Below are 21,334 nucleotides of genomic sequence, written 5' to 3'. Positions count from 1 at the left end.
AAGGGCCTCCCAGAAACATGTGCACCCAAATAAGTCACTTGGCTTCTCTGACCAAGAAAGCTGTGTAGATTCATCTTCTGCTCTCCTGGGTCTTTCCAGATGGTATTGACTCTTCTTGCCTTGTACGTCACTTTCCTAATTACTCCTGCCTAGGTCTTCACCAGAACCACAGATCCACTCCCTGCACATTAGCACCACCCCTACAGCTGTCTTGCTCTCTTGAACTTGCTGAAAATATCTGCCTTTGCTACAGAATAACAATGTATCAAGCATTCATTTGTGTTTTTGAGACAGAGTCTCACTATGCCAGCCTTAAACTCACTATGTAGGTTGGGTGGCCTGCCTCTGCCTCCTAAGTGCACCATCACACTGGGTCTTTGTTTTGTTTTTTTGAGACCGAGTCTCAGGCTGGCTGCAGCTGAGGATGACCTTGAACTTTTCTTTTTCTTTCTTTTTGTTGTTGGTGTTTTGAGACAGTGTTTCTTTCTGTAACTTATCTTGGCTGTCCTGTAACCTTGCCAGCTCTGTAGACCAGGCTTGGCCTCAAATTCTCAGAGATCCACCTGCCTCTGCCTTCAGAGAGCTAAGGTTAAAGAGACCTTGAATTTCTGAATCTCCAGCATCCACTGCTAGAGTGCTGGGATTACAGGAGTGTGCCACACCCATTTTTTTTTAAAAGTGTGTTGCTGGGAATAGAACTCCGGGTACTGTACCAACTGAGTGACATTCCTCTCCCTCCCTCCCTCCTCTCCTCCTCCCTCCTCCCTCCCTCCCCCCTCCTCCCTCCTCCTCCCCTCCCTCCCTCCCTCCCTCCCTCCCTCCCCCCTCCCTCCCTCCCTCCCTCCCTCCCTCCCTCCTCCCTCCCTTCTTTCTTTCTTTCTTTCTTTCTTTCTGAGACAAGGTCTAGCTATGTAGCCCCGACTGACCTGAACATGTTATACAGAGCAGGCTGGCCTTGAACTTGCGATATACCTGTCTCTGCTCCTCAAATGCTGGAGTGCACCACCATTCTCAGTTATACATATAGTCTATGTGTGCTAGGTACCATGATAGGCCCTAGGAAGACACAGTCTGGAAAATCAGCAACAGAAAGAGCCTGTTCAGGAGCTGACAGTAGGCCCACTCTGATGATGAGGTAGACAGTGGCAAGCAGTGAAAAGGTAGAGAACAAGTTGCTAGGTCAGAGAATTCAGGGTTGTTGGTTTGTTTTTTAGAGCCATGACCTCACCATACAGCCCAACCTGGACTGGAACTTGATATGTAACTCAGGCTAGCCTCAAACTAGAGGTCATCCTGCTTCCCTCTTCAAACCACTGATGCTATAGATGTGAGCACACACCTGGCTCAGAAGTTTGAGTTCTATTTCAAGTATGATGGGAACTAATGAGGTAGTGATATGCAACATGCTGTATGCATTTATTTACTTATTTATTTATTTTCCAAGATAGGGTTTCTCTGTGCAGCTTTGAAGCCTGCCCTGGAACTCACTCTATAGATCAGGCTGGCCTCGAACTCATAGAGATCCGTCTGCCTCTGCCTCCTGAGTGCTGGGATTAAAGGTGTGCACCGCCACCACACAGCTTGCTTTTAATTTTTAAAATTCATTGATTTCCATGTGTGTTCCTGAGCACATGTGCAGCACAGGCTGAATGTGGAGGTCAGAGGCCAAGTTTTGGAAGTCAGTTCTCTCTTTCCACCACAATGCTCATGGGGCTAGAACTTGGAGACAGACACTTTTAGCAGATGAGCCATCTTACCAGTACCTAGTTGGTTCCTCTTTTGAAACCCTATTTTGCTATGTAGCCCTGCCTGGCCTTGAATTCCTAATCTTTCCTCCTTCCTAAATACTGGGACTGCAGGTACTCACCACCAAGCCCACATGTGACATGTTACAAAAAGGTCTGTCTGGCTGCTATGGAGAGGATGATTAGAGGAGCATGAGAAATGGTACCTGGAGTTAAAACCCTAGTAATCCAGGTAAGAGAATGTGGTGGCCTGGCCTATAGTTGATGCAAAAGGTTGATGTCTAGGTAGAACACTGAAAAGTAGAATTAGTTATCTTTGGCAGAGTGCTGCAGGGAAGCAAGGTAGAAGGTGAAGGAGGGGGCTTATTCTTGTGTAGGATTTTGTGTAGGGCTGTGTAGTGTGGGTGGGGGGTGATTAAGAACACGGGACTCCCGACAGAGGACTGCCTGTAATTGAATCCTAATGGCACAGATTCCTGTGAGTTTTCTGATGTCCTTTACTTCAGTTTTTCTTCTGTGACTCCTGGGTGGTGACTAACTACCTTACTGGATAGTTGGAAGAATTTATAGACAATTTCTTTTGTGTGCTTTCTTACCTAGAAACCACTGTGTAAGTGTTAGCTCTGGTTACTAAGCTGAATATGGATACTGAGGTGAAATACCTGGTCTGCAGTTTTATATGGTGGCCTGGAAGTTGGGAAAAAAATAAACCAAGAATCACCAAGTGAGAGGTTTGTCATGGAGGAGGGGAGTATCCAGGCCCAAGACCACTGGAAGACCAGAGACAAGAGCCCAGAAAGAAACTGAAAGTGGCTTTCAGCCTGGACAAAAACACCTGTGTATTCTGCCAATAAGAGGGAGCAGTTAGGGATTGGGGTTAAGGGTGTGCTAAGTGCCTCTGGGAAGTTAAGGAAAACAAAGATTTTAAAAGCTGGGTAGTGACACCCACTTTTGATCCCCATTACTCAGAAGGCAGAGGCAGGAGGATCTCTGAGGCTAGCCTGGTCTACCTAGTGAGTTCCAGGACAGCTAGGGCTATGTAGAGAGGTCCTGCCTCAAAACACAAAAATAAAGTAAGGAAATGGAAATGTTACTGTGGGTGTAGGTATGTATCTTTTTCAAGGGGTCCGGCTGTCTTGGAAAACAGACATACATATATACACATATACGAGGCAAATCTGAGGCCATGAAAGAGATGTTGCATCACAGGAGATTCTTTGAGCAAATGAGCACTACGGAGTCATAATGGAGACAGCCAGGAAGAGACTGGAGTTTATATAAGCAGGAATAGAGGACGGTAAAGCAACAGGAGGGTGTTCTGAGTGCTGTGGTGACATCAGGATGGATGGTTGGCTTTCAGCAAGATAGGTAAGCTGCTTTTTACATGTTACCTACAATAGTGCTAAAAAGTGGTTAAGTTTGTCATTAAGGTACAGGATCTGGGGCCCTTGATTAGGGGTGTGTGTATGGGGGGGGAGAATTGTCTGACATTTGTGTGATTTTTTTCCCATAGAAAATGTCATATATGTCCTGGAAGGCTTTGGAAAAATTGAAAATAAATAAAAATCCCCTAGAATTTATAGTCCTGATGGTTTTGCTGATGGTCTTGTAAATTGTATATTTAATCAAAGGCACTCGAATGCCTTTTTTTTTAACTATTGAAGAGCCATTTAAATGTCAACATAAGTGATTCCCTCCCAAATAGTGCTGTTTAGACATTAGTTCCTCTAATAGACCATAATGATTCATAAGGAGGCATTTCTCGACTCTAAATTGTAGGCCTATTGAAATATAAATTAAGATGATAAATAATTTGACCTTACCTGAGAGTACTAAGTATTTACACGTGTCAAATACGAAATTACCCAGAATATCAGGGCCCCCTAAAAAGGCAGCCTTCGTCTCAGTAAATAAAACGGGTTAATGAATTTCCCTTGGAGAGCGGAGGAAAAGGGGAATACAAAAAAGACTTTGCTCCAGGGGCATGGCCCTGCCAGCCCTGCAGACGCGCAGTGGGCTAGGGAGAGGCTCGGGCCAGGTTCCCCTGGAGCGCCAGGCGGGTGCTGGTCGCCCTTGGTGCTCGGCGCGTTCCCCTCTCCCCCTCCTGCAACGCCGCTGGAGTTTAAAAACATGGAGTTTCCACAGGAACTTTACCAGGCCGAGCTCGCAGCCCTCCCTGGATCCTGCAGCGATATTCGCTGCGGCCTCCCAGCTCCCCCTCCCCGCAGAGTGTTGACCCGGAGGCCATCCAGCACAAAGCTCATCGGCCGGGTTCAATCCCCGAGAAGGCACAGGGCTTCCGGGGCCCAGCGCCCCTGCTCCGGTCCTGCACCGATGATTGCGCCCTCCGTGGGGCCCCTAGCCGAGCCCATCCGCCGAGCCAGTGTGCTGGCGCCGGGCTTGGGACTCTGAGGGGCGGGAGACGCCGAGACGATCGAGGCCGAGTGAGCACCCCGGCTGCTCGTGCTGGGGTTTGGTTTTGTTTCAAAGCCTTGTTGAGCGCCGGGTGTGTGTGTGTGGGGGGGTGCGAGATGCGGGGGGGGGGGGCGTAGCACCTTGTCAATGAGAAATTTCCTGTTCGCAAGACTCAGCTTGCAGTTTCAGTCCTGCCCTTGAACTGACAAGTGGATCTCTGCTGTGAGAGTCCCGGAGAGTCTCGCCAGGCGCACGCGAGGTGGGGGTGGGGGTGGGGTGGGGGCAGCGGCGCCGAGGCCCCGGGAGCCGGCTGAGCTGGGCCGCCGCCTGCCCTCCGGTTTCCCCGGCGCACCCGTGAGCTCCGAGCCGAGCGGTGACTAATCTGTGGCTCCGGGCCTCTTGGCGCGCAGCCCGGGCTCGCCTCCCGCCCCCTTGTCCCTCCTCCTTCCCCAGCCCCTGCACGCAGAGCTCCGCGGGGTGAATCTTGCGGGCCGCCGCCGCCGCAGCCGCCGCCTTGCCGGGAGTGTGGGAATCGGCTCGAGGCAGGCGACTCGAGAGCCGTCTCCGAGTCGGTCTCCTTCGACCCAAGCCCCGAGTGTGCGTGTGTTTCCTTCCCTGTAGGCACTTTGATCAGCATTTCCTCTGTGCAACCAAGGAGTCAGGGCGATCTGGGGCTTTTTAACCCTTGGCGTGCCAGAGCCACCGAGGGCTCCAAGGGAGCATGCCTCGGGAGACAGGTCCACCGGATCAGAGCTAGGTTTGGCAAAGCCGGAGTCGTGTGGAGCCCCAATGGATCCGGGGAACTAGCCCAGTACGGCACACTCTCCTAGGGACAGCAGTCTGAGAAGCCCGAAGCCAAGGGGTTGCGCAGTAACCTAACCTGCCCGGCAAGGCGCGGTGAGGCTTGAAAGGCCCAGAGGGCTGAGGCTTCGGGAGGAGACCGGGAAGAGCTGGAGGAAGCTGTCTTCAAGCATCTGTTCGCTGGCGCGGGGATGCCTCTCCGCCCAGGGTAGGGGGCCTTGCTCTTGCCCCACGCACTGGGTTCTGGCCACCGCCCCCTCCCTTGGCCTGGCTTCGCGAGGGAGTTAATGATTGATTTACTGGCTCCGAGAGGCCGTCGCCCTCCCAAGCTATTTGTCCAGGCTGAGGAGTTGCTGGAAAGAGGCGCAGAGGCCTAGAGAGCAGGGGTCGCCTCGAAGGGGAAGCCGGGCTACCGACGGGAAGGAACGACCACTTGGTTAGCTTCCACTGGGAGACTGTAGCCGTGTCCGCGGCGAACCCGCGGGAGGCCCGGCCTGAACGAAGAAGGGTGCCTTGGGAAGCGCCACATGTAAATAGATTGGCAGCTGGTGATTAGGCCGCCTGGTTTTATGAGTCATAATAGGCCGCCCGCCTGGCCCTCAACCTGCCCGTTGTAGACTTGGTGTTCTGGGGCCCAAGCCATGCACTATTCCCAGCCGCGCGGAGGGGGATGCTCCAGGGGGCCCTGGCCGCCTTAAGCGTTGCACAGGATTTCCTCTCATTTCTCGTAGAAGGCAACACAAACACCCTAAATCAAACTGCTCCGACAACCGGAGGCTCCACACAGACACATCAATAAGGATTTCGCCTCCCGCGTTCGAACGCACTGAAACACTTGTCCTATTTTTATGCAAATGACACCACACAAATAGATCTTGCAGGCCCAGGAGAGGGGCGGGAGGAGGAGGGACGCCGGCGCCCCACCAGGGGGCGGTAGGGGGGGCTCAATCCCGCACCTCGGGGCCCGCGCTGGCTCGGGTGCAGTGGGGCTGGCACTAACCAGGAGTCCCGCCCCGTGTGCGGTGGCTCCCTGCCAGCGCCGCCTAGTCGGCCGCGTCCCCAGGCTGCCTGCAGAGGCGGATTAGGGAAGGAGCGAAGCGAGCCTGTGACTAATCGCGGGGCCTCGGACCGGAGCACCAAGGCCATGTGCGACTGACAGGATCGACACTAGCAGAGGACACGGCGACGCCTCGCTTAATTGCAGGCTTAAAAAATTGCCGCCTGAGCAGCTCCAGTGCAGAAAGCCACAACATACGCGTGGGTCTGGGTCTTGGGAGTGCGCCTTGGGGGGGAGGGGTGGTCCAGATTTCTCTCCTGGAGAGAGGAAGGTTTGGCATCTGAACAGAGGGAGCTAGGTCTTCCCCACTCTGCAGGGTCTTCCCAGGAGGCCTCGCTGAGTGAGTGTGGGTGAGGTGACCAGCCACCAAGGAGTAGGTTTTCTATCATTTGTCATTTGAGTCCGTGCTTCCCTCTTCTAGCCCTAGACCCGATAAAGGAGGCCTGCAGTAAAGGGCACTATTACAGCGGACCTTTTAAAAATAACAATCACCCCCACTTTACTTTGCTCCTCTTTTTTCTTTACCAACCGACTGAGATACAGGGCCCCAAATGACCCAAGGAAAGCTAAGTCAAGTAAAAGCCGCAAAGAGCAAGGTCATTGCGTGCCAAAAGTCTGGGGGTCACAGGCACGAACCCTGGTCTCTTCGAAGGCTTGTGGTCACAGTTTCTGTGGCTCAGGCCTCCTTTCTGGAGCGTGGGGGGGGGCTCTCAAGAGAGAAGCGTCGGCGGGGCGGCTGGTCTGTGAGTGGGGGTGGGGGTAGGAAGGCAGTGGCGGGGAACCCTGCGAGAGAAGTTTCCACCACGCTCTGGTCTGTTACTGCCAAAATACCCTGGCCCCTCCCCGCCCGCACTGCCTTCCGTTGCCACCACAAGTTTGGTTTAACGAGAGAGCTCGGGACAAAAGCAAACCTTTTCTATAGACCCTGAAAACAAAGGGGAAAGAGACGCGCGAGGCCGCAGAGAAGCGTCTGCTAGCGTAATGGTGCCAGGCCGAAAGCAGAGCATTAGAACTGCAAAAGCCGCGCAGGCGGGAGGAAGTGCGAGGCGGGAGGCGGAGCGCGGGGAGGGCGGGCGCGCTGCGCCATGTTTCCGTGTCACCCGCCGAGTCGCCGGCTCTGGGCTCGGCCGCCAGCTCCCGCCTGCCTCCGTAACAGCAGAAAGCGTGCGATTAGCAGCCAGACAGGCGGGGACTCCGGGCCCGCGGGGCCGCCGCACACGCCGCCCGCGGCCCCGGCCCGCGCTCCCCTCCCCCGCCCGCCGGGTAATCCTCCTCCTCGCTGCAGCGCTGTGTGCACTCTCATTAGAGCAGGGTGGCTTTTCTCTGCGCACTCGCTCGGCTCCCGCTGGCAAAACAACGCCTTCCCCGGCCGGGCCCTGGGCCAGGGAAGTCGGAGAGGGCCGGACGGGGGCGGGGTAAGGCTGGGACAGCCACGCAGGTTAGCTCCGCCGCCCGACCCCGGGCATCCAGAAGATGGGGAGGACCCCTTGGCCCTCCCCCACGCGCAGTGGCAAAGCCGGAGGTCCGTACCAGACTCTCTGTCCCTCGGGAAAGGGGGGAGATGCTGGTGCCATCCTGACCTACTGCCGTCCGCGGCACGAGGCGAGAATGCGTGGGGCAGATGAGTGTCTGGGTTGAAGAGCTGGGGTGGACATTGGGGAAGGTTCCCACAACTGGCTTTTGCCCCATGTGATTGCGAACGACCTCTTAAGGCCAGAAGCTGGATTTCAGGTGTTGCTACCCTAAGACTCTCAGGGAGACCAGGGCCCTCAGCAAGCCCTCTGGCTTTGGGTTTGACCGGCCAGAGTAGGTAGGAAACGGAGGGGGATGCGACCCCACTGCTTTGGAGCCCCATTTTCTGTTCCGCGATCTCTGTACACAACAGTAGGCAGCTTCTCCCAGCACCATGCGCCCAGCTGCAGGGCCCGGAGCAGGTGTTCCTGCCTGGCCGGAGTGGCGGCTCCGACCCCCTCCTGTCCCAGCTGCGGGGCCGAGAGAGGAGGTGGGGGGGGCGTGTTGGTGGTTGTAACTGAGGGACGCCTCATCGGACCGCGGGGAGGGTCCTCCGTGCTTAAATGGGGTTATTCCAGGGTGCGGACAGTCGCCTGGAGCCAGGAGGGATCTGGGTTGCCGGGCGGCCAGCTCTCGTCTGGAACTACCCTGGGGGCCAGAGCAGGCCGTTCGGGGTGGCGGGAGGGTTTCCGGTCCCCGTGACTGCGGCGGCGGGGCGGCCGGGAAGTTCCCGGCGCGGCCGCGAGGAGCACTCTCCCCTGGCTGCCGCCGCCACCGCCACCGCCGCCGCTCAGCTCTCGGAGCGGCGCCCTTAGAGCCTCTGGGCGTCTGGCGACGTCGCCTTCACCTTGTGCGGAGATGGGGGCTTCGGGGTGGTCCCCGCCCAGTTCCCCCACGGGGAGGCGGGGGTCGGGGACCCTGCGGGAGGGGCTGCTCGCCTCCCAGCCCCTTCTCCCCGCGCCGCTGCTATGGCGGGCACGTGAAGCGCAGCTCAGCGCCGGGAGCCCGCCAGGGAGCGGCCTGGCCCGCCGGCCCAGCTTCCCCACGGGTCCAGGAACGCGGAACCAAGTCGGGCCAGGTCCCGTGGAGCTCGCTGCCACCCCGCACCCCCTCCCTGCCCGAACCGGGCCTCGAGGCCGTGCCAGACGGCTCGCCCGAGGGGAACTCGAGCTGACTAATGGGACGCGTGTGGGCCTCCTGAGAGGCCCCGCTGTCAGCAGATGCCCGCTCTCTCTGCGCTGACGCCGCAACCAGGCTCTTCGGGGAAGGGCAAGAGGAGGGGTTTCCCCGACCGGTGGTTTCGGCTCCCTGGGGACAATCCGGCTGCGGCTGGCCCTGGGCTTTGGGTCCTGTGTCCTGGCCCCGGGAGGGCAGACTCGGGGAGCCTGGCTCCAGGGTGCAGACCGGAGAAGGTGCCTGAAAGCGTCGAGCCGGTGGTGGGCAAAGGCCCAGCTTGGCCTGGAGGACCGGCCTCCTTTGCCGCTTGCGATCTGGGGCCAGCAGCTTGGCTGGGGGGAATTTGCTGGCCATCCTGAGTGCTTGGACCTCGATACCAAAACCTTCAACAAATAGAAAGTCTTCCGGAAATCCCTCAGTGAGATCCCTGTGAAGAGAAAAGGATTGCTAAAACTCTGGGAGGGTCTAGTTTAGCTGGGAGTTCTCAGGGTCTGGGCCCTGTGATGTTTTTTCCTCCCTTTACAGGGGGTTTGCGAAGATCAGCAGAGTTTCTTATTATTTCCAATTAACAGCCACCTCGTTGTTGACATAGTTATATGACCCTCCAAAATACAGCTACCTGTTTAGTTTCAACACGTCGGCTCGATTGGTGAAACATAAACCTAGACCAGTAACTAAAAGAAGAAAACTGCCTTTGCAAGCTTGTGCAGGATGCAGAATAAATCCTCATCATGCATCCCTGGTTTTATTCAGCTTAATTACACTAGAAATCCTGCCCCCCACGAAAAAGCCTGGAACCCTGCAGTAGAGGTGCGACTTTTCCTGGGGATCCTCGCCATTGGAGAGGGGTTGTTGGTGGAAGGGAGGTGGGTTTTAAATGTCACTTCCAAATGAAAACGCTTTCCTTCAGCTTTTTTCTTTTTTGATGCAGTTTCGAAAGGAGCATTTTTTCGAGATAAGAAGTGACCGATCAAAATCGCTGAGGGGAGGTTGTAAGCAGCCGCTTTGCCCCAGCTTAGCCTTATCTTATCTTTCACACTTGCATGGCGGAAAAAAATTGGCTTATCTTTATCCCCACCCCCTTCTCGCCTTAATTGCTAAAAAACATTGGTGTGTTAAACGGGCAGGAAGGAGGTCTCTGGATTGTCAGTAGAACAGGAAGATTCTAATATGTGGGGTCCTTGGGGAAAGAAGGGTGACAGTTTATTTCCTTTAGGCCTTTCTTGTACAGTGCCCAGGGTCCAGTCCCAGCTGGCACCATGACCAGATTTCTTTTTTAAAAAGAAGAATTAAACAAAAACAAAAACCCGTATGGCTTTGGCTTGGGCAGCTTCCCAAGGCCTCTTTTTTCTCAGTACTCTGTTTACTAACCTCTCCCGTTCATCTCTCCCCCCAAACTGTCAGTACTGTACCTTCACCCTCTCTTCTACACATAGCCTCCGTTGGGGGGGTGGCGGGTGGGATGCAGAGCTGGGACGTGCAGCCTGCTGGAAATCATTAAAATATATGCGGGTGTCTGCAAACACACACTTTTAAATCATGGCATTTCCCCTCCAAGCTGGTATATTTAAACTCCAGAGCTTGCTGGATCTCCTCCCTCTCAGTCGTTTGTCTGTGTCACCGACAGGCCGCTAATGGCCAGGCTTCCAGGCGCGGTGCATTATGCATTAGCCTCCTCCCACCGCTGCCCCACACACGGGGAACGTTCTCTCAGGCCTGGCAATGAACACCACTCTCCATCCTTGCTCCCTTCAATCGAGGCATGGGGGCTGTGGGGTCGCTAACAAGCTGGAGACGCTGGGGTGTGGGGAGAGGGCACAGCAGAATGGGCCTTGGGGAGGAACAGAATCAGGTAAATTGTGCCACAGATTAATTTAAACCATTTGGGATTCCCGGACTTGTGCTACTGGCCAGGACTACCCCTCGGTGACCAGCCCACGCCAATCACTTCTGAACCCAACTTTGGGTGTGTATGTATTGTGAGGGGTCTCAGTTGCTTAGAGCTACACCAGTTCTGCTTTTCTATCTGCTGGCCTGTAGCCCTTTCTTACTATAAGTGAGAGGCTGGTAGTGGCAGCCCTCCAGTTCCCAGGTGGCCCCTGAGGAAGCTGAGAAGAGAAGCTCAATTAAAAATGGTTGGGGCTGAAAGCAGGTATGCTGAGTGTGAGGGCAACTATTTGGCAACTTGACTACCCCCCTTCTCTTGTGCTTCTACTCTCTGCCGCCCCAAGCAGGGTAAAATATGCACTAGAGGGCCTAGCAAGAAAGAACCCTGACCTGGAGGTAGTGTCAGGGTTGATCTGTAGTAGTATCCGGCTTTGGAGGGGACAGACCCTTCCCCAAAGCCCACTATGCCATCTGATCAACACCCAGGCAGGCTTTGGCAATAACAGTGTAGACTTGGAGATCCCAGAGTTCAGGGCCTGACATAAATGTAGCCTAGACCAGGAATTTTCTGGTGTTTCTGTGAACCATGTTGGTTCTGTTCTTTGGGCCTCCCACTCTCCAAAGGCAATTATCCCATCCAACCCCAAGTCCAACAGTTTTCTGCCTGGGAAGGCAGCTCTCTAATATTTCACAATTAGTAAAATCCCTAGGGTCAAGGATAGGCCTCCAGTTGTTACTTCATTTGAGTTTTGAAAGGAAGACAGTGTGGGTATTTATTTTTTTTTAAAAAAGATAGTTACATTGTATAAACTAAAAATGTATCATCTTTACTATTCAAGTGTGCAGTATTCCAGTTACTCCAGTATCAAGTGTTAAAGGCAGGGGAAAAAAATAGCTGAGGATGCCTAGAGAACTAGGATTTCTATTCTACACATACCTGTCATAAATGAACCCCCACCATACATACAGTTAGGGAACCCAGAATGCCCCTAATTGCAGGTAGGACCTCATGACAGAATGGAAGGCCTTACTCCAGGCCTAGGAGTAGCCAGACTGGTGGAAGCCTGGCAGATCTTGTAGTTAGCAGAACCAGAAAAGGGCAGGCAGGTTTCAAGTTTGCTCCCAGAAGCTCCAGTTTACTTTCCCAGTTGCAAAGCCTGCTTAGAATCTTCAGCCTGGGAGTCTGAAGTCCAGCCATATGCTATAATCACAAGACTGGGGGGGGGGGAATGAGGCTGGTGGGGGAGGGGCAGTCTCCGTAGCTCCACCTCAGGGTACTTCTCATTTCCTTGCTGATTTATTTTTCAGCTGGCTGCAGGGGCCTCCCCTCCCTTGTGCTCGTTGCTCATCCAGTCCATCTATTCCTCTGCTTTCATTGAAATCCTCCCCTTTCAGAGGCCTGACACTGGGGTCAGTTCCAGAGGGACATGGAGGAGGGCAGTTGAGAGGACAGAGGAAGAGCCAGACCTTGAGAATATGAGGTAGACCCCAGGCATCTTTGGATCTTGACAGTGACCCCCTGAGTAAGGATGCAAGATGGGACTGCCTTTTGACAGCTTTCTCTTCACAGGCAACAATTCTGACAAACCAGGCCAATAGGTGTGATCCTTCTCCACTTAAGGGAACTGGGGAAGATCTCACATTTTAATTCTCAGTGAATCACACACACACACACACACACACACACACACACACACTCTCTCTCTCTCTCTCTCTCTCTCTCTCTCTCTCTCTCTCTCTCTCATTCACTCAGGCACCTCTAGGAGTCCCTTAATAAGATATTTTTTTAAAGCCCATGAAATTGCAAAATGCATCCTAGGAGATGGGAGAGAAAGCCTTTAATCCCACCATCCCAATTGGAGAACACCATAGAGTCCAGAGACCCCCTTAAAGTAGAGGGGGTAAACTGCCACAAATTATGTCAAAGGCAAATTTACTGGCCTGTTTGTCTCCAGCATCAAATTTCTCAAGCAGTCAGCCCTCTCCAAGGCCCCGTTGCCCTTATAGCACCCCCCACCCCAATTCATTTTAGCTCTAGAACTTAAAGTTAGACAAACAGGCCCCTTTGTCAGCAGTCCCAGGAGGCCCTGGGATTCAGAGAGGCCTCAGGCTCCGTGCTTGGCTTCTGGATTTTCCAAAAGTTCTGGACAGTTAATGTGACTCGGACTCTGGGAAAAGCCTGTTCCTGGGAGAGTTCGGAGGTGAGAAGAGGGGGAGAGAAGGTGGCTGGGCATTGAGCCAGGGCTTCTGCGGTGCAGCCTAACCGAGCCGGATGAGCCTGGCACTGCTCTGCTGTTCTCTCCCAGACCAGCCCTCCAGCCCATCCCACAGCAGCACAGCAGCGGCCTTTCTGCCTGGAACCGTGTACAGAGTTTCCCCCACAAATACCCAACTCCAGCTTTCCCGGTTATTTTAGACTTGTTTTGAATAAAAGGAGTCTCTACAAAAAGAATTGTTGCTACAACACACAACCAGCGGCCTTTCCCCCAGCTGTGTCTGTAACTCGCATGCGTTCAGTCTAATAACTTTTAATGTCTAGCCTTAAAACGTCTTTATAAAAAATAGCTTTACAGCATAATAGTCCAGGTGTCTTTCTGCTTGTTGCAGGAGATTAAAAAAACGTGTAGGTTAGCTTTCAGAGACACCCACCCCCCAGAAACACCAGGAAGAAAAAGGCAGGCATTCCATTCTGCAGGCGCGGGTCCTGGACGCATTAGCAGCCCAGCATGGCTAGGCACAGCTCACTGGCCGGCCTGCCTGCCTGCCTGTCTTTTGCATCAGTTGTTACAAGCAGCTCTGGAGCATGAAGATTTAACTCTGCTCGAAGTTTCGGGTTTCAAACGGTAGAGATGTTTCACTTCTGCTTTGAGAAGGGCTGTTTTTATAACAATGTGCTGAGAACTAAAACAGAATGAATAAAATTGCACCTAATATCAGACCCACAGTCAGTAGTGGGCCTCATTTTTAAAAGGGAAAATATCTTCTAGCTAGAGATGATTTTGGCCTTGACCTTGACTTAGTAATCAACTTGAGATGCTTTTGATTATTTTTTTGGCATGTAGACTCTCCAGGATATTTAAAAACTTTCCGTGTGGGTTTACTAGCCACTTCATTTCGGACTTTGGTTCTCATCAAGCCTGCACCATTCTGAGCCTAGTCAGAAGAGATACTCCACCCCCTTCCCATAATCAAAAGACCCCATAGAACCACCAAATAGGGTCACCTTTGGCCTCCGTGTCAGCTCCCAGCCTGGGTGCCCTGACTTCCCTTCCCGCCAGCTCCACGAAGTGGAGCTGGGTTCGCCCTTGAGGCTCTGCGCTCCGGGGAGGCCGGAACCTCGCTTCTCGGCTTCCCCCTTTCCCCTGCCAGCCCTTCCCCCTTCTGGCGCCCAGAGCTGCTCCGGGTGCGCTGTAGAAGCTCAATACGTGTCAATTGAATTGGATTGCTGCGGGCGCAGGCTGGACGCCGCCGCCGAGCCCGGATCTTCACGTTACCGAGTGGAAATTTATGTGCTGAACGGTGAAGCCAAAAGTTGTTCCCGGCCAAGTAAAATAAAACGCGGGAGATACTCTCACGAGGCCGAGGTGATAGACGAGGGCAGACCCTTCAGCCATAGGAGGTACGGACCGGGAAAGGCTCAAGAACTGGGAAGAACTCAGGCACATCCCAATTCCCTTTACGGCCCTCCCACCCCCTTGTGCCCACAGGAGCAGTCTCCCCACCCCCTCCTGATAATTCCCACACAATTGAAACGTCCGGGGAGCAAGGGCGCAGAGTTAGGACTCGGAATGGCCACTGTTGGCCGGCGGTGGTGTTTACGTGTAGCTCTTCGTGCCTGAAGGGGAAGTAGGTCCTCTGGGAAGAAGGGGTGAGGTGGGGTGGGTGGACGCCCACGCTCACTCAGGGCTCTGCCGGGCTGGGTCTCGGAGGGGACCTGAGGCCCGGAGAGCGCAACGCTGGTGGCGAGAGGCGGCAGTGGCGCCTGCCTCTGGGGTTTGACAGCTTTGGCTGAGAGGAGTGCGAGGCGCTTTATGGTAATTGCGGTCCTCCACTGGCCTTCTGGGTAGCAAGAGGAGTCTCGGAGCGCAGCAGGGAAAGCCGCCCCCCATTCCTCGGGCTGGGGATCTGTTGGCCGACCTAGCCGTCGTCGCCGCCCCAGTCGTCTCCACTCCCCTAGGACGTGAGCCCCGGCCGGGCATGAATAGCCAACTCGGCCGGAGCTGGGACGGAGAGGACAGAGGACGGTGGAGTGTGTGTGTGTGTGTGTGTGTGTGTGTGTGTGTGTGAGGGGGCGACGACACGACCCCACCGCCCAGGTGGTTCGGGGTTCGGATGTGGCGAGGCCCCAATGCACCCGGGTGGGAATCGGTGACGGCCAGGGAAAGTCAGGCGAACCTTTCCCGGGGAATCACCCCCTCCCGAACCCCCACCGCGGAGGCGCCGCAGCGGAGGGTGAGCGGAGACTGGGGAGCTCAAACTTGCGAGAGCTGGAGGCGGCGGCGGGCGGGCGGCTGTCGCCCGAGCGCTGCGCCTGAAGGGGGAGGGGAGGCGGCTGTTGAGAGGGAGGGAGGGCGGGGAGGGAGGGAGGGGAGGAGGAAGAGGAGGGAACCTAGGAGGGGGGACGCGTTGGGATCGCGGCGTGCGGCGGCAGACGGAGCCCGGGCTCCCAGCGGCAAGGTGAGGCAGAGCCGCGCTCCGGGCTGAACGGCGACCGAGCTCTTCTTCGGCCGAGGGGGAGACGCGCCGGAACCCACATCACGACCGGGAGCGGGAGCGAGGCGGTGGCGAAGGGGGAGCACGCGAGCCGCCGGGCGGAGAGCCCGAGCCGCGCTGTCGCCGCGCAGGGACGACTTGGCCAACACACTCGCTCTCACACACTCACACACACACCCAGCCCGAGCGGGCGCTCGCGGCGAACCGTCAACATGGCGCTGGGGCTCTTGCCCGAGCGCGGGCGGCAGCGGCGGCGCGGGATCTGCTGAGGCTGACCGAGCCCAGTCCAGCAGCGGGAGGCGAGGATCGCGCGGGGCCATCGCCACCTGCCCTGAGGCTCGCAGCCCGCCCCGCCCGGCCCCACCCCCACGCGGCCCAGAGCCCACCCCTCCGCCGAGCCGACCCCGAGGGCAGCCGGCTGGCTGCAGAGAGAGACGGAGGCGAGCGAGTGCGGCGCCGGGAGCGGGCTGCGGGCATCCGGGGAAGGCAAACTTTGCTGCTCGCTGCGCTTCCCCGGCCGGGATCCTTCTCCGCTCCTTAACGTCGCCGCCCTCCCCCGACCCCGCACACGTCTGTCCACCCAGCGAGCCGCCCCCGGATCCTCCTCGCCGCCTGGACTCCGCTCCGGGGAAAACTTCAAAGCGCCGGATCGTAGGCTCCCTGCCTACTTCCCGACTGGGGATTTCAGGTCAGTGCCCGGAACACCTTTCCCCGGGGAGGCCGCGGGCTGGCGCGCGGGGGACTGCAGCCGACCCCGTCCCTCGGGACTCCCACCCTCGGAGATTTTCTCCTCCGACTCCAGTAGACCCCCGTCGGGAGGCTTAGCTACCTTGCTCGCTTTCGGTTTTACATCAGAGCTGTAAGTTATTAAAAATGCAGCTAACCTAAGCGGCCCCCGCGTGGGCACCAGAGAGGGAGGGAGGGACTCAACGGGGGACCAGCCGCCTCCCGAGGGGCTTGGAGGACGGGGAGTTCAACGAGTGGAAGTTTGCAGCCTCTGTGTGTCTGCGCGGGAGCGCGGTCGTCGCCGAGCGTCGGGAGTCAGTCGCGGGGGGGTGGTGGTGGGTGGGTGGGGGGGTGCTGGGCTGGAAGCTGGGAAGCTCGGCTCGGCTTTACCTCGCTAGCAGGAAGGGGAGGCGGCGGGTTCCCGTCTGCTTTCTTTTTCGACTCGGAAAAGAACTGTAAAAACCCCCAGCCGCCGCCGCCTCGTCTGGCCTCTCCTGGGGCCGGTGGTGCCTCCGTGTGGAACGACGGCTTGGCGTGCGCTAGTGTGTGCGGCGGGCGCCTCGGACCGAGCCGAGCTCTACCTGCCGTCGTCGCGCAACTCTGGAGGGGAGTCCCGGCTTTTTTTTCTTTTCTTTTTTTTTTTTTTTTTTTTTTTTCCTCTTGGCTTGCCCCAAAGCGTGAATCACGTGGATTTAGGAGGAAAAAAAAAAAACTACTAGGAATCCGTGGAGAGCTGGAGATTCAGACCGGGCCAGTCCTCCCGCCTGCCAGGTCAGCTGCTTTGTTTTGTAAATGTTCTTTTAAGATTCTAATTCGACCCCCCTCCCATCTCCTCCCTTTGGGAGATGTCCTTTGGGTCGATAAGTTCTGAACCTCCTGGAGCGGTTGTAGACTGCTTGTGTGGGAGCAAGGGGCAGGGCTGGGGGAGCGAGCAGAGCACCCAGCCCTCTGCTGGGCAGTAGGGAGCCTGGTGGGAAGCCCTGATGGGCGTGTGAAAGTCTGCGGCCGGAGGAAGTTGGTCCCACTCGGAGGGCGGGCGACACGGAGGCTCTGGGCTAAGAGGAACTTGCGCACCGGGCGCGATCCTGGGCTGAGGCGGGGAGGGCGAGGCGGCACAGGGCCAAGCGCTTGGAGCAGGCGGGAGGCTGCGCTGCCCAGCCACCACCAACCCGGGGGCTCAGGGCGGTGGCGCGAAGAGCGCCTGCTGTTTACGAAGAGAGCCTAGGAGCGCCCTGTACTAGGGTGGCTAGTGGCACGTGTAGTCCCGGCGGACTTCTGGCTGCCCGGTTGCACACGGGAACACGTACCCACGTCTCGAAGACGACAGAGCCCGTCCGCTTTTAGACCGAGGCCCAGCGAGCCATAATTTGCTGCTAATGAATCTTTTCCAGAAGTCCGCGACCTCCAGCTAGACTCCAGCTAGCTGTGAGTGCCCGCGCGCGAAGGCGCGCGCCGCCGGCGTCTAGAGGGTGGGGGTTGGGGAAATGGGAAAGCGAAGAAGGAACTGGAGGAGGGTTATGTTTATTTGAAAACAAACCTCAAAAAGAAACCAGCGCTCTTCAAATAGGTTTTCGTACTGCCGGGTTGCGTCTAGACTAGACGTTTTAACTGTGTAGCCCCCTCCCCGCGCACCCTTACTCAGAGAAGGCTAGGAGAGGAGTACTGCTATTTGGTTCTAAGGTTAGTACCTTGGGCGAAAAAAATCCTAAAAGAATGGACCAGGAGTTTTTTTTAAAAAAATGAGGAAATGGCCCACCCCAGAAGGTGGTGCGTGGTGAGTAGACAGACTTGGTATTTCTAGCTATCTGACACTTCCTGTGGCATTGGAAACGGACATCACCGGGAGAGATCGACCTGTACAAGGTGCTGGATTCGGTTTTGCCATCAGAACTGCTTGTGTGGAAGGCATTTTAATTGTCGCCCTCAGAGACGCCTGTATGTGGGCACTTGGGCAATACTGGCTTCTCGGCCCTTCCTGCTCCATCCCTGACTTGTTACCTGGTCTGGGTTGCAGTGTTGGCTCTGGTGTTTATTTTTGGGTTGGATTGTGTCGCGTAGAGCTACGCGGAGGGGTGATTAATATGCCGTCCAGGTTTAATCTGAGGCTGGCCTTCAGTGTGAGGGTGTACACCGCGTACAGAAAATTGCCTGCGGCGGTTAGGGGATCACGCGGGGTTCGGTCACCAGGCGTTGGGCGGGTAGATCTGTACTGGGGCTCGATCAGCGCTGTCCTTTGAGGCGCTGTCACCAGTAGGTGACTGAGAGTTAATTAGGAAGTGTTCTCTGGATCAATGGGCCGCACAGCTCATTAGCGATTCTCTCCAGCCCTTTGCAGGGCCGGCTTGGCCTCCGCCTCCCACACAGCCCGGGCCCCCGCGGTCCGGGCTGCGGAGAGTGCCGCTGGGAAGTGGGGAGGGGTGGTCAGTGAGGGACAGCTGGCGGGCCAATATAACTTCGCAGGGCTGCGCGTTGCGTGCAGCGCGGCGAGGTCCACACAGCCCGCTCTTTCTTCCTGCTCGCGGTTGCCTTCACTGTGTCTTTAACTCGCTCTAGCTGGCTTTGCTGCCTGGCTGCTCCTCCCCGCCTCCCTCGCCTATCTCTTGTTCTCTAAGCACGACGCCTGTGCTCCCCGCCCAGTTTGGGATTAGACAAGATAAAAATAGGACTGCCCAGCGCGCAGAGCTGTGACTGTGCCCGGGTAGCCGGGGTGGTGCGAACGCAGGGGATAGGGTCTGGGGGAAGACTAGCGGGGCGCTCGGGGTGGCCAGATTCTTGTTGGACCTTCACCCCCTACCCCGCAGGCGTCGTTACGCTCTCTGGACTCCGTCCGCTGTGAACCGTGCGGGCCAGGGGGACCTGAGCAGGGTCTCCGTGCTCTCGCGGGTGTTGTTGGTGTGCGGGTGATAGATCGGTCTAGACAGGCATGCAGACTCCCTCCCGGCTGAAGGACGGGGGTGGGGGGGGCAGTGGAGAAGGCAGCAGACTCCCGAGAGCGGCGAGCGAGCAAGCTAAAGCTAGCCTGCGGGCCCAGCAAGCCGGGTGGAAGGCAGGTTGTGTGTGTGTGTGTGTGTGTGTGTGTGTGTGTGTGTGTGTGTGTGTGTGTGTGTGTGTGTGTGTGTGTGTGTGTGTGTGTGTGTGTGTGTGTGTGTGTGTGTGTGTGTGTGTGTGTGTGTGTGTGTGTGTGTGTGTGTGTGTGTGTGTGTGTGTGTGTGTGTGTCTTAACCCTTTAAGTGCGGTAAAGAGTTTAATGGGGGAAAAAGCACAAGGAATCTAGTAGAAGAGACTGGAAGTGGAGTGGTCCGCAGGGGTGGAGGGCTGAGGTCTAGACCTACTACTGTTTTTCTTTCTCTTCTGTGCGTGCATCCACCGATTCTTTCACAAACCGAATGCAGCTGCTAGGCAGAGGAACTAGCTTAACTCGGTACTTATTGGGGGAGCTGGGAACCCAAAATGGGCACCCTCACTTAAGGATCTGAGTTTGAGAGCAGGCTATGAAAACCTGCTTCCTAGAGGGACTGGCCTGTGTGGGGGAGACTCAAAGGGAGTGAAGGTAGTTAGTTGGGCAAAGGCTCTGACCCAGGCTGCTGCAGATTAAAGGCCCTGAGCCTGAAGTGCTAGGCTGGGAAGTACAGTGTGTATGCATTGGAGGGAGAACACGGCATTCCTTGAGCTGTCCATATATAAACACTTAACCATGAACTTGTGAACAGTTATAATCAGACATTTTCAGGGAGACAATCTAAATAGGGGATGGTCTGGATACTTTTAAAAATGTATGATTTGTGTATCGATGGTCTATAATTTAATACAACTCAACATACATTAGTTAGTTCTTTCCAGAGCTGGATATTGATGGGTGGGTCCCCCTATAGATAATTAACTTATTCCTTCCCCTCTTTTCCTCTTAAAGATTTGTGGTCTAAGGTTCCTCTATTTACATTTAAATTGTAAAGCCATGCTGGTCTGGCCAGGAAATGAACTGCATTATAGGGATAGCCAAAGAACCTGGGTAGTAGGAAGGAATGCTTAGATTAAGACGTATCCCAGAATGATGTGTGCTGCGACAAATCAAGACACTTTGGTCCCTACGACCTAATGGAACTAGAGATATACATAAGAGATAAAGAACTGGCCTAGATGAATGTAAACATGGGTATGCAAATGCAGAAATGTATAATGGTATTCTAAAAGAAAAACTAGACACTGTGAAGCTGGGAATGGGCAGAAGTTCTGTGTTGCAAAGGCAAAAAAAATCAATTAAAAATGTGAAGGGGGTCACTTGGGAAAAAAGCACAAAAGGCACACACATGCATACATACCCATGCTTAGACACAATACGGGGGCCAAATTACCAAGACCTCCCCTTTACTTTGAGGAAGACTGATTGGGGCAACTACATTGACACATTCTCAGGGAAATAATGTGTTTGGGCAGTAGAAAATGGTAAAGCAGCTCCCAAACTGGCGGATAGCCCTTGTTTAGGATTACTTCTAGTTCTTGCCCTCGCCTACCAGGTAGCAGGGATTCTGAAGAGACTGGGAGTTCTTGACCTTGGGTGGCTGGAAGGTGAAGGAAAAAGCGGTAGCTCTCTACTTTGTGGCAGGGAGAAAGATGTGAGACTGTGGTAAAGACTTGTTGGCAAAGGTGGTGTCAGGCTAGGACTGAGAAACAATCGGAAGACGCTTGCCCTCTGGGAGAAATAAAGGGAGAGAGTGGTATGCTTTCATTTTGGTATGCTTTTATTATGTATTTTGCCTTCCCGCTGGAGGAGACCCAGCCTGGGACGACCTGTGCTGGGTGCATTAGCAGGCGCCTCAGTGACCCCAGAAGGGCATGTAAACTCCTGCTAGGGTTTAGTTTGCTTGGGGCACCGATTTGCCTCGCTCCCTCTTTGTTTAAACCCAGTCAGGAATTCCAGTTTTTATTGGGAAGATCACACTTGGGTGGAGCCCAGGCCAGGCGGGGCAGGGCTGGGCTGTGTGGAAGCCCCGAGTGCTGCCCCAACCATAATACAGTCCTCAGGAGCAACCAGCAGCCCTTAACAATGCCTCCCTAGTTTCCTGGAGGACTCTTCGAAGGTCCAGACACCTAGCCAGGCTTGGTGGGGAATCGCCTGAACCACCCTCAATGCATCTCCCACTGCTTTTCCGAAAGGAGCTCGGAAGGCCCTTTGTTAGGGGTGTCCTGGGAGTCGCTGAAAAGTGTAAGTGCAGTGTTTTGGCTGAGGAGTCTCTTGGAACAGTCTGGATCCGGTTTAGCGGGGACCTGTCCCAAACTTAGGAAGGCTTCGGCTGGCCACCGT

At 55.4% G+C, this 21,334-nt stretch overlaps 1 protein-coding gene across 8 annotated transcripts in view; it reads left to right on the top strand.

Annotated features, from left to right (window-relative positions):
* Positions 1-5,970: 5,970 nt before the first annotated feature.
* Positions 5,971-21,334, top strand: part of Bcor (BCL6 corepressor) — a 52,758-nt gene continuing 37,394 nt past the window's right edge. For 2 of the 8 annotated variants that reach the window (XM_027433154.2, XM_027433155.2), the window contains exon 1: positions 15,817-15,994. The gene's annotated coding sequence lies outside the window, so the exon portion shown is untranslated. Of the gene's footprint in view, positions 6,219-7,424; positions 7,541-15,813; positions 15,995-16,699; positions 16,804-17,151; positions 17,458-21,334 lie in introns of those variants that run through there. The other 6 variants (XM_027433152.2, XM_027433150.2, XM_027433148.2 and 3 more) reach the window with 6 other exon arrangements.

The sequence above is a fragment of the Cricetulus griseus genome, chromosome X (genome assembly GCF_003668045.3).
Source record: "Cricetulus griseus strain 17A/GY chromosome X, alternate assembly CriGri-PICRH-1.0, whole genome shotgun sequence".
Taxonomy (NCBI): Eukaryota; Metazoa; Chordata; class Mammalia; order Rodentia; family Cricetidae; genus Cricetulus; species Cricetulus griseus.
This window is presented reverse-complemented; position numbering and strand designations above follow the sequence as displayed.